At 39.0% G+C, this 14,313-nt stretch overlaps 1 protein-coding gene across 12 annotated transcripts in view; it reads left to right on the top strand.

Annotated features, from left to right (window-relative positions):
• CADPS2 (calcium dependent secretion activator 2) overlaps positions 1 to 14,313 on the top strand; it is a 667,233-nt gene that overhangs the window by 439,664 nt on the left and 213,256 nt on the right. The gene's annotated exons all lie outside the window — the stretch shown is intronic.

Raw genomic sequence — 14,313 nt, 5'->3', positions numbered from 1 at the left:
GGTGCTTCCTTCTGGTCTCCCATGTGGGTGCAGGGCCCAAGCACTTGGGCCATCCTCCACTGCCTTCCCGGGCCATAGCAGAGAGCTGGACTGGAAGAGGAGCAACCAGGGCTAGAACCCAGTGCCCATATGGGATGCCAGTGCCGCAGGTGGAGGATTAACCAAATGAGCCATAGAACCAGCCCTATTTCCTGAGTATTTTAAGTGGAGTGTTTGACATTTTGAATCAAATGTCATTTGTTAGGACATGTGGAAGAGGACCCATGTAAAGATATCTGAGCTGTTAGACTGTTACTTTTTTTTAACAATATAAATGTGTGGTTTGTCTTTTTATAAGATTTATTTATTTTACTTGAAAGTCAGAGCGACATAGAAAGAGGAGGAGAAGCAGAGAGAGAGAGAGAGGTCTTCCATCCACTGGTTCACTCCCCAATTAGCTGCAACAACCAGAGCTGTGCCAATCCAAACCAGGAGCCAGGAGCTTCTTCTGGGTCTACCACATGGGTGCAGGGGCCCAAGGGCTTTGGCCATCTTCTACTACTGCTTTCCCAGGCCATAGCAGAGAGCTGGATAGGAAGTGGAGCAGCCAGGTCTTGAACCAGCACCCATTTGGGATGCCAGCACTGCAGGCAACAGCTTTACCCGCTAGCTATACCACAGCACTGGCCCGGTTTGTCTTTTCAAAACCAAAACAGGATATTTATTGGAGTGAAATAAATTTAACCAAGAGTGAGGCAGGGACTACTCTGTGGAAGCTACTTTATACATATTATAGAGAAACTGCATCAAAAACAACAAAATGAAAACCAAGAAAGTACTGTTACAAAAGGATTCAAAATTTGTAAGCATCTTGGAAGAAGACATAGGGGCTTATTAAATTAATAAAAAGATAGAAAATGGAATTTGAGATATAAAAATAATATTTTCCTGCTTGGGGTTCACATGAAGGAATGTATTACAATGTGTGTGAGTCCTGGCTGATGACTATCTGGAGTACCTTTTGTAGCTGGGTATTACAGCTGGTGATTGTGGACAGCGAAGGCAAACATTCTCATGCTGTTCATCTCTCTCCCAGTAGTTTCCAGATTCTTTGGTGGTGATGTGTCCAGAGTCTTTTTTTAGGTAGGTTTTTAAGACTCTTCCAAATGAGACAAGGAAATGTGAAACTTAGGAATCATTTGCACCCTACATTTTCTATGTTGATAGACATTTATAAAAGTATTACTTTGTAAAGGTCCCCTGATGTCTAATGCTTACAACTCAATTATTTGAAAGACAAATTTCACACAGTGTTTTTATATCTATCAACTAATTCCATCTTGATAGTTGTCTGTTTCCCCCCCTTTTTGGGAATATGTTGAGAAGGACTGTGTTGTCTCATATGTGTAAAGCTACACCTGTTATTCAGAAACCCTATAAAGCAAACTTGAGGGATTGACAAGGGATTTAAATATACAGTTTTGGTCAGTTATAAAGATGCTAGTAATTCTTTTTGGCCAGTATTTGAAATGCTGCACAAAATGTAATAATTGTTTTTGAAATGCATTTGTGAGCTTCAGGAAAAAAGCTTATGAGTTGACATTGTGTTTACAGGGGCTCGGGAGTGTGGGAGTACAGGGTACTGACATGGGTATTTAGGCTCTTGGCAGTTTATACTGCTCAGTCATAAAAAGAAAACAGACCCTAAGGTAGTCTTAAAGTTTCCAACAGAGATACCATAAAGATTTATGAAACAGTAACTAGGAAAATGTATCTTCTCTCAGCTTAGTAAATTTGTGTTTGGGTTTAGATTCTGAATATATAGAAAAATTAGCCCTCAAAATTTGCAACTATTATGTTATATGAAGGAATATTAAGTCCAAACTTACTTTATAAAATAGATAAGGAAATTATCTAAGTTAGGAATTAGCATTAAAAATATTCCTGGATTGGTGATAATCCTAAGGCATCTAGAAGTTAAAAAGCATTATTTGAGGGATAAGCCTTAACTTAGACTCTATCTCCACAGGTAAAAATATGCTAGATATCAGCTCACAGTCTAAAATTAGATAACTCAACTGATCATTTACATGCCTAAAGATTACCTCAATAGAGTACTACATATATAAACTATAAAATAATTGCATATAAAGGAAATTAAAAACAGTTTTAAAAATATAATGAAATTGGGGGCCAGCTATTTGGCATAGTGGGTAAAGCCACTGCCTGAAGTGCCAGAATCCCATATGGGTGCAGGTTCGAGTCCTGACTGCTCCACTTCCAATCCAGCTCTCTAATATGTCCTGGGAATGCAGTAGAAGATCACCCAAGTCTTCAGGTTCCTGCACCCACATGAGAGACCCAGAAGAAGCTCCTGGCTGCTGGCTTTGTATTGACACAGCTCCAGTCATGGCAGCCATTTGTGGAGTGAACCAGTAGATGGAAGACCTCTCCCTCTCTCTGCCTCTACCACTCTATAGCTCTGCCTTTCATATAAATAAATAAATATTTAAATATATATACATCATGAAAGAAATAATAAACAATATAAAACTATGAAAAGGGAACAAGGAGATTTGGAAAGGTGCCATGCAGAACTTCAATAACCAAAAAAAAAAAAAAATCAATGAGATTAGAACCTTATTAGGCTACATAATAATAGAGCAGACATATTTAAGGGGAAATTACTAATATAATTAATAACGGGCTATGATTTATAATAAAAGGAAGTTACTTAATTATCTGCAGGGACAAATGAATAAACATAAACAGAAGATACAGGAGAAAAATTCCAAAAGTGTAGGATTATTTCTGATAGAATTTAACAGTAAAAAGGAAAAATGGACAGAAGCAAAATGTAAAAACATGATGTGAAAGATTCTAAGATTGATATAGTCATGAAGTATCACATACCATAAAGTAGATGTAGAGATTCTCAACAAAATACTAACACTTTGAATAAAAACCACATCAAAAAGGTCGTACATGTGGGATTTATCCCAGGAATGCAAGGGTGGTTTAACATTTGCACATCAATAACTGTCAGAAATCACAGCAACAGAATGAACAACAAAACCTGTATCTCAATAGATACAGAGAAAGTTAGATAAGATTCAACACTCCTTCATGATAAAAAAAAAATCCACAAGTTAGATATATAGAGAGAATACCTCAAAATTATAATGACTATCCATGACAAATCAATAGCCAGTCATATGGAATGGAGAAAGGCTGAAAGTATTTCCCCTCTAATCTAGAACAAGACAAGGATGTCCACTTTCCCCATTCTTATTTAGTAAAGTAACTGGAATTTTATCAAGAACAGTTAGGGAGGAGAAAGAATGAAAGAGCATCAAAATTGGAAAAGAGGGAGTTAAATTATCCATGTTTGCATAAGACCTTTTAGGAAAAACCTAAAGGCTCCACCAAAAAGCTGTTAGAATTGATAAACCAATTCAGTAAAGTTGCAAAATAAACAGAAAAAAAAAAACAATAGCTTTTTTATACACTAATGATCTCACTGAAAGATAATTAAGAAAGAAATCCCATTCTCATTAGCCACAAAAAATCAAATATTTATGAATAAATTTAACCAAAGAAGGGAAAGATCTATATAATGAAAATTATCAAATATTGATGAAAGAAATCATCAAGAACACAAAAAAATGGAAAGATGTTCCTTGCTCATGGATTGGAAGAATCATTATCATTAAAATGTCTATACTACCTAAAACAATCTATAGATTTGATGCAATCTTTATCAAAGTACCAATTCATTGCAGAATCAGAAAAAATTCATATGGAATCACAAAAGACCCAGAAAAGCCAAGGTGGTCCTGAGCAAGAAAAATTGAGTTGGAGGCTTCACAATACCCGATTTCATAATATACTACAAAACTATAGTACTTAAAACCACATGGTGCTGGCATAAAAACTGTTAATTAGATCAGTGGAACAGAACAGAGAGCCCAGCAATTAATTCACATTTATACAGCCAGGGGATTTTTAACAGAAGTGCTCAGATCATACAGTGGAGTAAGAATAATGTCTTCCAACGAGTGGTACTGCCAAAATTGGATGTATATATACAGAAGAATGAAATTAGATCCATACCTCTTACCACATATAAAAATCAACTCCAGACCTAAATTTAAGACCTGAGACTATGAAGATGCTAGAAGAAAATGTAGTGAAAGTACTCCAAGACATTGGTGTAAGGGATGACTTCTTGGGCAAGACCCACAAAGCACACGCAACAAAAGCAAAACTAAACAAATGGGATTATATCAAACTCAGAATCTGCACAGCAAAATTAACTTATGATCAGTAGAGTGAAGTGACATCCAACAGAATGGGAAAAAATATTTGTGAGTTACCTATCCAACAAAGATTAACATCCAGAATATATCAACAACAACAAAAACCAATATAATTGCTTTCAGTCTTTTGGCTAAGAACAAGTGTATAAATGAATAAAGGACCTCAATAGGCAGTTCTCAGAGGAAATACAAATGGCCAAGAAGTATATGAAAAAAATGCTCAATGTTACTAGCCGTAAAGGAAATGCAAATCAAAGCCACAACAAGTTATCACCCCCACCCCTGTCTGAATGGCTAATATCCAAAATACAGACAGTAACAAATTCTGGAGAGAGTGTGCAGAAAGGAGAACACTTATACACTCTTGGTGGGAACATAAATTAGTGCAACCACTGGAAAACCGTATTGAGATTTCCTTTTTGTGTGTGTGTGTGTATCTTTGTTTCAGTTTGTTTATTTCTTCTCTAATATTAATAATTTCTTTCTTTTTTTAACTTTTATTTAATGAATATAAATTTCCAAAGTACAGCTTATGGATTACAATGGCTTCCCCCGCCATAACTTCCCTCCCACCTGCAACCCTCCCCTTTCCCACTCCCTCTCCCCTTCCATTCACATCATGATTCATTTTTGATTCTCTTTATATACAGAAGATCAGTTTAGCATACATTAAGTAAAGATTTCAACAGTTTGCTCCCACACAGAAACATAAAGTGAAAAATCCTGTTTGAGTACTAGTTATAGCATTAAATCTCAATGTACAGCACACTAAGGACAAAGATCCTACATGAGGAGTAAGTGCACAGTGACTCCTGTTGTTGACTTAACAAATTGACACTCTTGTTTATGGCATCAGTAATCACCCTAGGCTCTTGTCATGAGCTGCCAAGGCTATGGAAGCCCCCGGAGTTCACCGACTCTGATCATATTTAGACAAGGCCATAGTCAAAGTGGAAGTTCTCTCCTCCCTTCAGAGAAAGGTACCTCCTTCTTTGATGACCCGTTCTTTCCACTGGGATCTCACATGCGGAGATCTTTCATTTAGGTTTTTTTTTTTTTTTTAAATTTGGTGATCCAAGCTTTTTTTTTAACTTGTATTTAATGAATATAAATTTCCAAAGCACAGCTTATGGATTACAATGGCTCCCCCCCACCATAACTTCCCTCCCACTCGCACCCCTCCCCTCTCCCGCTCCCTCTTCCCTTCCATTCACATCAAGATTCATTTTTTATTCTCTTTAAATACAGAAGATCAATTTAGCATATATTAAGTAAAGATTTCAACAGTTTGTATCCACATAGAAACACAAAGTGACAAATATTGCTTGAGACTAGTTATAGCATTAAATCACAATGTACAGCACATTAAGGACAGAGATCCTACATGAGGAGTGACTCCTGTTGTTGACTTAACAAATTGACACTCTTGTTTAAGGCATCAGTAATCTCCCTAGGCTCTTGTCATGAGTTTCCAAGGCTGTGGAAGCCTTTTGAGTTCACCGACTCTGATCATATTTAGACAAGGTCGTAGTCCAAGTGGAAGTTCTCTCCTCCCTTCAGAGAAAGGTACCTCCTTCTTTGATGACCTGTTCTTTCCACTGGATCCAAGCTTTTTTACTGTAATATAAATTTAAAATGTTATCTCAAAAGCTAAAAAAAAAATGGAGAGGGAAGGAATGTGGAAGGATGGGAATATCATTATAGAATTGTCTCTATGAACTATATTGAATCTGTTAAAAACCAGTTAAATTTTTTAAAAATTAAAAATAAAGAAGAGATTAACCAGGATAAAACATGTAACACCTAGAAATTTCACAACAAATCTACAACATAACAAAAGTTCGGAGAACATTAAGAACTACCAGAGATAAAAGCACAGATTAACTACAAAGGAACTTGGGCCGGCACCACGGCTCACTTGGCTAATCCTCCGCCTGCGGTGCCAGTACTCCAGGTTCTAGTCCCAGTTGGTGCACGGTTCTGTCCCGGTTGCTCCTCTTCCAGTCCAGCTCTCTGCTGTGACCCGGGAAGGCAGTGGAGGATAGCCCAAGTGCTTGGGCCCTGCACCCGCATGGGAGACCAGGAGGAAGCTCCTGGCTTCAGATCGGCGCAGCGTGCTGGCCATAGAGGCCATTTGGGGGGTGAACCAACGGAAGGAAGACCTTTCTCTCTGTCTCTCTCTCTCTCTCTCTCTCTAACTCTGCCTGTCCAAAAAAAAGGGGGAGGGGGACCGTGTAATTGGACTTTAATCAGACTTTTTAGCCTGATATTTAAGTCTTCTGACAATAGAATGTGTCTTCAAAGTGGGGATAGGATTGCTAGGCTAAAATTCTGAATCAGCAGCTGAACTGTCTGTCGTGAGTCAAGACAGATTAATGACGTATTTCCAAATAAAAACCCATTCTTATGGATTTAACAGGATTGGGTCCCAGGCTCATGCAGATATTTATACCCCAAATGCTTATATTAACATCTGATGAGATAAGGGAGGAGACTTGATCTAATTGCGGCACCTGAGAGAGAGGTCTAATGGAAGGTCTTTAAGTCATGGGCGCTTGCCCTTGGAAGAAAGTTCTTGCCAGAAGATTGTTTTCTGTGTCTGGTTTCTGGCTCACGTGTCCTCCCTGCTCTACACTTGCTCCACCACTGCCAGCCTCCATCAGCCCAACTACGGGGGCCACTCGTTCATGGGCTGTCAACCTCCAAGCTATAGAAAGGAATACACCACCTTCTCGCCTCAGTTCCCTCTCTCAGCTGTTTTAGGTAAGGTTGCAGAAAGCTGAGTAATATGCTGAGTGGAAAGGTTTTTATTAAAGGAAGAAAAAAATGAACTCAGAGTGATGGAATGCATTTCTAGAAGCAGCAGCCAACAAACATGTACACAGAAGGGCAAATACAAGGAAATACTGACTAGAAGATCATCTGTTGTAATGATGACTATATTATTGACTGCTAATATACTAAATACTACTTAAAGTAGAACTCATCTGATAAAGACACAGAAAGACAAAGACTGGCTTACAAAATTAAAGCTCATGATGGGAGTGCAACGTTGAAAGTTTCCTGTATTTTGGAGGACACTTGGAAAACAATTTAGAATTTGAGAGATCACTTGAAGAACAGAAGTATAATGTATAGTTCCTACATTATTGAGGGAAGGGAGAGATTTTTAGTATTTAAGAGGAACAGAACATAAGAGAAGAAAGTGTAAAAAAAAAGTAGAAAGGGCAAAACAAGACAGGAAAAAGTCCAAATATTTCTTTCAATACAACTGTGCTTTACTTACATTCCTATATTTAAAAATGCCACTTATTTATGGGAATCTAAAATAAACAGAACACAGGGACTGGTGTTGCGGAATAGCAGTTAAGTCACTACTTGCCACACCAGCATCCCACATAGAGTGCCGATTCGAGTCTCAGCTGTTCTTCTTCCAATCCAGTTGTCTGTTAATGTACCTGGGAAGGCAGAGGAAGATGGACCAACTATCTGGACCCCTGCCACCCATGTGGGAAACCAGGATGCAGCTCCTGGGTCTTGGCTTCTGGCTTCTGACTTCTGCCTGGCCCAGCCCAGACTGTTGGAACCATTTGGGGAGTGAACTGGTGAATCGAGGATCTCTCTCAGTGTGTCTTTACCTGTCTCTCTGTCACTCTACCTTTCAAATAAATAAATAAACCCTTTTTTTTAAAAAGTATCTAAAATAAAGAGAACAGAGTAATTGAAACTGAACAGATGAAAAACACATTTAACAGGCATATACTAAACAAACAAAATGTCGCGTAATTCTGAATATCCAAGAGTGTTAGACGTTTTAAAATTTTTTCATTATGTATATAAATGGAGCAATTTACTAGAAAGATAGAACAGTACAAGGGAGATGTAACAATCTCAGGTACAAGTATCTTAAAATATAAATCAACATTTCAGAGAATTGCATGGAGAATTCATAGGTATACAATCTTAATTGGAGGTTTTGCATATGTCACAATACAATAAAGGGAATATTAAGAAGATGTAAAATATTTGACTATGCAGTCAGTAAATTTTGTCTAATATATATGACTAAACAATATTAATTGCAAAATATACTTCTAAGCAAATATAGAATGTTATTAAAACTGGTCATATGCTACACAGCAGAACAGGTCTCAAAAAAATACCAGGATTTAGAATCATTCTGATCATATTGGAGTGAGTTTAAGATGCAATAACAAAATATAACCACAAGTCCAAAATTAAAAGCATAATTCTAAGTAGCTCAAATGTAAATAATGAGTATCAAAAATGAGAATTATTCAGAACTGAACTAATAAAAATGCTACATATAACTCGGAAGATGAGGCTGATGTGAGCTTGGAATGAACTTAAGTGCATATATTAAAAATGAATAAAAACTGAAAATGAATATGCTATTTTTTTAATTTATTTTTATTTGACAGGTAGAGTTACAGACAGATTGAGAGACAGAGAGAAAGGTCTTCCTTCCATTGGTTCACTCCCCAAATGGCCACTATAACCAGCATTGCGCTGATCTAAAGCCAGGAGCTTCCTGGTCTCCCATGGGGTGCAGGGGCCCAAGCACTTGGGCCATCCTCCGTTGACCTCCTGGGCCACAGCAGAGACTGGACTGGAAGAGGAGCAACTGGGACTAGAACCTGGCACCCATATGGGATGCTGGCATTGTAGGCAGAGGATTAACCAAGCAAGCCACGGCGCCAGCCCCTAATATGCTAGTTTTTAAAATCATCAAAGAGAGGCCGGCGCCGCGACTCACTAGGCTAATCCTCCGCCTTGCAGCGCCGGCACACCGGGTTCTAGTCCTGGTCGGGGCGCCGGATTCTGTCCCGGTTGTCCCTCTTCCAGGCCAGCTCTCTGCTGTGGCCCAGGAGTGCAGTGGAGGATGGCCCAAGTGCTTGGACCCTGCACCCCATGGGAGACCAGGAGAAGCACCTGGCTCCTGCCTTCGGATCAGCGCGGTGCCATCCACGGCGGCCATTGGAGGGTGAACCAACAGCAAAGGAAGACCTTTCTCTCTGTCTCTCTCTCTCTCTCACTATCTACTCTGCCTGTCAAAAAAATAAAAAATAAAATAAATTTTAAAAAATCATCAAAGAGATAAATCTAAGAAAAATAAGGAGATACAAATGGCAGAAATTAAGGAAATAAACAGTACAAAAGATTGGCAAAATGCAAAGATGTTCTTTGAAAGCTCTCAAAAGGTAACTAAACCTCTGGCAAAATTAATGATGGAGAATGGTATGAATGACCAAATAATATACTTTTTATTGAATAAATTTTCAGAAAAGGAAATCCCAAATGATTACTAAACAAAAAGGGAAATTTTCGCCCTGTTACAATGGGAATTATAAAATCAAATGACAGTGAGATACCATTTTCTACCCATCAACATTGGCAAAAAAGAAAAAGGCTCAAAATGCCAGCCTTGGCATGTTACATGAGAGGCTATCTTATAACACAGGCATATGTATACATTGGGATGCAGATTGGCAATATCTGGGAAAGATAAAGGTATGAATGACCTAGAAACCCCAGTCATTGGTGTATTCCTACAATAGTAGGTCTCATGCATGTCAGCCGGAAAACTTACGTAAGAATGTCCTTTGTAGGGTCAGTAACTGGAGACCATTTGGGGTAGTATGGCCATTCAAGTAAAATTACGTGTGTGTGTGTGTGTGTGTATATACACACACATATAGTACATATATATGTACTATATATATATGTATATATATATGATCAATATCAGAAACATGGTGAACTTTGGGGTAAAATAAGTTGCAGAAGAATACTTATGATCCATTTAAATAGTTTTAAAACAAGTAAAAGTATTTATTATTTCACTTATATATAAGTTTTAAAATGTGTGTAAGTGATAAACACGGCACACCAGGTTCTAGTCCCGGTCGGGGTGCCAGATTCTGTCCCGGTTGCCCCTCTTGCAGGCCAGCTCTCTGCTGTGGCCAGGGAGTGCAGTGGAGGATGGCCCAAGTGCTTGGGCCCTACACCCCATGGGAGACCAGGATAAGTACCTGGCTCCTGCCATCGGATCAGCGCGGTACGCCGGGCACAGCGCGCTGGCCGCGCTGGCCGTTGGAGGGTGAACCAACGGAAAAGGAAGACCTTTCTCTCTGTCTCTCTCTCACTATCCACTCTGCCTGTCAAAAAAAAAAAAAAATATATATATATATATATATATATATTGAAGAGTTTGTTCTACAAAGCTGGATGGTGGCCTGGGACCAGCACTGTGGCTCAGTGGGTTAAAGCCCTGGCCTTAAGCACCAGCATTGCATATGGGTGCCAGTTCGAAACCCGGCTACTCCACTTCCAATCCAGCACTCTGCTATGGCCTGGGATAGCAGTGGAAGATAGCCCAAGTCCTTGAGCCCCTGCACCAGCACCAGTGTGGGAGACCCGGAAGAAGCTCTTGGTTCCTGGCTTAGGATTGGCGTAGCTCCAGCCATTGTGGCCAATTGGGAAGTGAACCATCAGATCGAAGACCTCTCTCTGCGTCTCCTTCTCTCTCTCTGTATCTCTGACTTTCAAATAAATAAATATTTAAAAAAAAAAAAACTGGATGGCCAATAAATACATGTTAGTGTGTAAGTATTGCACTTTTCTTTACACCTGAAATATTTCATAATATATTTAAGATATATTAGTCTTAGGGTACACTAAGTGGCACTTTGATCTAAGTGACTGTCTTTAAGAGAATGGGTTTCTCTTTTGGAGCAAATAATAGAAATGTAATGTTTCTGTTTATCATTTATTAACTTTACTTCCACTCCTGCTCCCCAAAACAACCTTCCCACACAGGCATACGACTTACTTTAGGTAATAATAATAAACCTCCCATAGAGATTTATTGACATTGACAATCTGCAAGAAAGAGAAGGAAACTTAAGTGTAGCAAGAACCACACATGTCGTAAGATGTTGGCCTCCGCACCCCTCCCCAGTAAAACATAATGTTTTTATTTTTCAAAATGGAAATGCCTTTATTCTTGTTGCTTCTTAAAAAGTAATTCTTTTCCTTTGAAAACAAAAACTCAAGGGACACAAAAATAATTTTAAATAACTTGTAATTTTATAACCCAATAATCTTTGTAACTATCTTAATAAATGTGTCCTTCTATTCATACACATGTAGAGTATTTACCCATAGTAGTATAGGCTACATTTTTGGTTTTTTTTGCACACTCTTATAATTAGTCTTACAAATAGTTCAGTGATAAGAACAAAATCTGTCACATTTCTTTTAATGGCACAAAGTATCACACTGCATGACCATGTCATAAAATATTGGAACCACTTTTGTTTTTCCAGGGTTTTCTTATATGCACCACTGCAGTGAGGATGTAGCACATACACCCTTCAGTACTCACCTCGTGGTTTCCTTGGCATCAAAACCTAGAAGGAGGTTTTCTGTATTCAAATAATAAAATAGTAAGGATTTTGCTGCAGTGCAGTCAGTTCTCCAGAGAGACCAACAGGGGTGGAAACTCAGCCAGGAATGGATACTGCAGTCTTGAGGCAAAATCTCTTCTCTAGCAAACCCCAGATTTTGCTCGTGAGACCTGCAGCATGCCAAGTCAGCTGGTTGTAGAGTCAGTCATATCTGCAAAATACTTCACAGCAACACCTAGATTCTTGTTTGATTAAATAACTGTGTTACTGCCTAGGCAGATTGGCAGGTCATGCGTAAATAGACCACAGGACCTACTTTCAGATGGCTGTGCAGACAGTCTGCACCAGTTCCCATTCCTTGACAAGTCTGTGAGAACCTGCATTTCTTCACATGCTCACCAGTACGGTGAGGAAGGTTGCATCCAGAACTGTGCAGTGTAACTGCCCTAACAGTCATGTTCACCACTCTGTGCCTTTCAAAGCCAGAAATGCAGAGTCAGCTGCATTTTGGCATTTGGGCATTTGGCCAGCAGCTAAGGTGCTGGTTGGGATGCCCACATTCTGTGTCAGACTGCCTGGGAAGGAGTCCCGGCTGTGCTCCTGATTCCACCTTCCCGCTGAAGCAAACTTTGGAAGACAGCAGTGATGACTTGAGTACCTGAGTCCTTGCCACCCCTGTGGGAGACCTGGATTGAGTCCTGGCCTCTAATGAGTGAACCACCAGATAGGAGTTTGTTTGCTCACTCACTCCTCTCTCCCCCTCCCTCCCTCCTTTCCCTGAAAGAACAAAAAAAAAATGAATCTCTTCTTTCCACAAAAAGAGCAAGTTGATTTCTCCATCATAGACATTCACTTCCTCAAAGCCATTTTCCAGCCTGGGTTACAAAGAATGGATCGAAAAATAAAAGAGGGAGCAGTCATCCTTTGTTTATATTTCTAGTATGTATTCTGGATTTCCCTTGTTGATCTCTGCTTTTTTTGTTTCTGATGTCAGTTCTTTGTTGAACATGTTTTATACATTCTCATAATCTGGGTTTTGCCCTTGATACTTGCCTTATGGTGCCCTTTAATGAAGAGAATTTCTTAATTTTAATGTAATCTGTATCATTGCTTTACATAATTAGTTCTGTAATTCTGTGAGGTTCACTTAAATTCATCGTTGTCTATTGTCTGTGTTTCCTTAGTTACATTTTGTGTTTTCAAAAGAAAATAATAAACATCAGCCATACTGTTTTCCATTCAATCCTGTGTCATTGAATACATTGCAATTTGGATTTTTTTATCTTTTTTTTTATTTAGTAAGTATAAATTTTCAAAGTACAGTTAATGGATTACAATGCCCCCCCCCATAATTTCCCTCCCACTCACACCCCTCCCATCTCCCCCGCTTCTTCTCCCATTCCATTCACATCAAGATTCATTTTTAATTATCTTTATATACAGAAGATCAATTCAGTATATATTAAGTAAAGATTTCATCAGTTTGCACCCACACAGAAACACAAAGTGTAAAATACTGTTTCAGTACTAGTTATAGCATTACTTCACATTGGACAACACACTAAGGACAGATCCCACATGAGAAGTAAGTACACAGTGACTCCTGTTGTTGACTTAACAATTTGACATTGTTGTTTATGGAGTCAGTAATCTCCCTAGGCTCTAGTCATGAGTTGCCAAGGCTATGGAAGCCTTTTGAGTTCTCCGACTTCGATCTTATTCTGACAGGGTCATAGTCAAAATGGCAATTTGCATATTTATTAATCCACAAACAATTATTTCCTGCTGCTGGGAAAAGCACCTCAGTTCCTTGTAAGATTTTCTAAGAGTATATCTATGGTAGCATTCCATACTCTTTGCCACATATCTATGTGTGTTCTCAAGCCAAGAGAGTGATGGCACCTTCTGACTGTAGCCAAAGCATTTTGTCCAAAGGTGGACTGGGGACTCAAGCATTTTGTCCAAAGATGAACTGGGATGATGACTGCACAGCTTTGACATGAAGGTCCTAGCACTAGAAAACATTGTCAAGGCCCGCATAGGAGGATCTTGGTGCTGGTGGTGTCACCAGTGACATAAAACTTACTCCAGCCTGCCCTTTTTGTGACTTTGGTTACAAGGAACAAGTTATATTAAGATCATTTTTACTTTGTTTAGAAGTCTTGAAATCAGTGTACATGGAAATGTTGCTGTGTGCAGCATGGCAGGTTGTCATGTTAACCTGGAAGAGGGACAATGTTGCAATGATTAAGGAAACAGACCCAGATTAGAGATTCTAACGTGGGGAAACCAGAGGAGAGTCTGTCCACTGCCAAAGGTGGAGACAGAGGCAGAGGTCCAGATGTCTGGTTACTCCAAGTTTTTATTATGAACGGTGATTTGAGTGATTTATCATAAAAAATGTGCAATTTTGTGAGAGCAAGATTTCGTGATGAAGGAGTTTAAACATAGTGAAATAGGGAACAACGGGGAATTTCAGTGCTGGTAGGAAGGACTTGTTTGCTTTGAAGCTAGGATTAAGAGAACAATCAGAATGTGGAGGAACCTTAATGGGGACTAATTATTAACTGGGGCCACTGTCCTGC

Source organism: Oryctolagus cuniculus, chromosome 3 (genome assembly GCF_051225735.1).
Source record: "Oryctolagus cuniculus isolate XC-2025 breed Fujian yellow rabbit chromosome 3, ASM5122573v1, whole genome shotgun sequence".
NCBI lineage: Eukaryota > Metazoa > Chordata > Mammalia > Lagomorpha > Leporidae > Oryctolagus > Oryctolagus cuniculus.
The sequence above is the reverse complement of the archived record's forward strand: the minus strand, read 5'-3'. Positions and strand labels throughout refer to the sequence as shown.